This window comes from Harmonia axyridis, chromosome X (genome assembly GCF_914767665.1).
Source record: "Harmonia axyridis chromosome X, icHarAxyr1.1, whole genome shotgun sequence".
Classification (NCBI taxonomy): Eukaryota; Metazoa; Arthropoda; class Insecta; order Coleoptera; family Coccinellidae; genus Harmonia; species Harmonia axyridis.
Window position 1 is genome coordinate 35,102,133 of NC_059508.1, and position 2,500 is coordinate 35,104,632.

The window sequence follows — 2,500 nt, forward strand, 5'->3', positions numbered from 1 at the left end:
ATCTTACCGATGCACCACGTAATCTCCATCTTACCGATGCACCACGTGAACTGGATCTTACCGATGCACCACGTAATCTCAATCTTACCGATGCACCACGTGAACTGGATCTTACCGATGCAGAACGTGAATTGGATCTTACCGATGCACCACGTAAACTCGATCTTACCGATGCACCACGTAATCTCGATCTTACCGATGCACCACGTGAACTGGATCTTACCGATGCAGAACGTGAATTGGATCTTACCGATGCACCACGTAAACTCGATCTTACCGATGCACCACGTAATCTCAATCTTACCGATGCACCACGTGAACTGGATCTTACCGATGCAGAACGTGAATTGGATCTTACCGATGCACCACGTAAACTCGATCTTACCGATGCACCACGTAATCTCAATCTTACCGATGCACCACGTGAACTGGATCTTACCGATGCAGAACGTGAATTGGATCTTACCGATGCACCACGTAAACTCGATCTTACCGATGCACCACGTAATCTCGATCTTACCGATGCACCACGTGAACTGGATCTTACCGATGCAGAACGTGAATTGGATCTTACCGATGCACCACGTAAACTCGATCTTACCGATGCACCACGTAATCTCAATCTTACCGATGCATCACGTAATCTCGATCTTACCGATGCAGAACGTAAACTCGATCATACCGATGCACCACGTTATCTCGGCAGACCGATGCAGAACGTAAAAAAAAAGCTTACAGCACGCGGTGTTCCCAAGCGGTCACCCATCCAAGTACTAACCGCGCCCGACGCTGCTTGGCTTCAGTGTTCTGACGAGAACTGGCAATTTCAGCGTGGTATGGCCGTAAACAACAAATATAGCGATATTTTCTATGATATCTCACTTTTTGGGAGCGGAAAGGACGTGAACGTTTTTCCTTATAAAAAATGAAATAACTTTTGGATATTAATTCTGATTGTTGATTTAAGTTTTAAGAACACATTAGGACATATCTCAATGAAATTTGAGGGATTTCCGAAATCGAAAAATATTTTTCAAAAAAAAAAAAAAATCCCAGAAGACCTCGGTCATCTCAAGTTTATTTCCATATTCTATTACACAATCAACGTACATCACAAAAGGAACCATCTCTCTAACTATCACAGTTAAATTTTTGTATCGGAACATTTCACGTCGGAATATCTCGCTAAGTCCAGACCGGGAGATCGGTCGCATTTGACACCGTCCGCTCCGGTCTAACATCGTCTTGGAGTCGGGGGTAACGATGGAGAGGCGTTTAAGGACGTGAACATTTTTCCTTATAAAAATTAAAGTCGACAATGAATATTGATTCTGATTACTGATTTACTCTTTTAGTACACATTAGAAGGCAACGCAATCAGATTTGAGGAAATTTCAAGATCAGAAATTTTTTTTCGAAAAAAAAAAAAATTCAAGAACACCTGGGTCATGGCAAGTTATTTCCCACAATCCATTCCACAATCAACGTACAACATAGAAGAAATCATCTCTCTAACTATCCTGGTTCAAAAGTTGTATCGGAACATTTCACGTCGAAATACCTCGCCAAGTCCAGACCGGGGCGATAGGTAGTATCTGACACCGTCCGCTCGGGACTGACATCGACTTGGACTCGGGCTAATGATGGGGAGGCGTTTAAGGACGTGAACATTTTTCCTTATAAAAATTAAAGTCGACAATGAATATTGATTCTGATTACTGATTTACGCTTTAAAAACACATTAGAAGGCAACCAAATCAAATTTGAGGAAATTCCAAAATCAGAAAATTTTTTTTCAAAAAAAAAAAAATCCGAAAAATATTTTTCGATTCTGATTACTGATTTACTCTTTTAGAACACATTAGAAGGCAACGAAATCAAATTTGAGTGAAATCCAAAATCAGAAAATATTTTTCGAAAAAAAAAAAAAATTCGAGAACACCTCGGTCATGGCAAGTTATTTTCCACAATCCATTCCCCAATCAACGTACATCCCAGAAAAAATCATCTCTCTAACTATCCTGGTTCAAAAGTTGTATCGGAACATTTTCACGTCGAAAATATATCTCAGAGTCCAGACCGATGCAGAACGTAAACTCGATCATACCGATGCTTCACGTAATCTCGATCTTACCGATGCACAACGTAAACTAGGTCACACCGATGCAGAACGTAAACTCGATCTTACCGATGCACCACGTAAACTCAGGCAGACCGATGCAGAACGTAAACTCGATCTTACCGATGCACCACGTAATCTCGATCTTACCGATGCACCACGTAAACTCGGGCAGACCGATGCAGAACGTGAACTCGATCTTACCGATGCACCACGTAAACTAGGGCTGACCGATGCATCACGTAAACGACGATCGAGAGGCGCGAAAGGACGTGAACGTTTTTCATTATAAAAATTGAAATAAATGATAAATAATGATTCTGATTGTTGGTTATCATTTTTAATAAGCATTAGGAGGCAACCAAATGAAATTTGAGGAAA

General features: G+C 41.1%; 1 non-coding gene across 1 annotated transcript; it reads right to left on the reverse strand.

The window, feature by feature from the left end:
* Positions 1-729: 729 nt before the first annotated feature.
* On the reverse strand, positions 730-848 carry LOC123688306. Its single transcript, XR_006749833.1, has one exon. It is a non-coding gene; the product is annotated as a 5S ribosomal RNA (ribosomal RNA).
* Between the last annotated feature and the right edge of the window lie 1,652 nt (positions 849-2,500).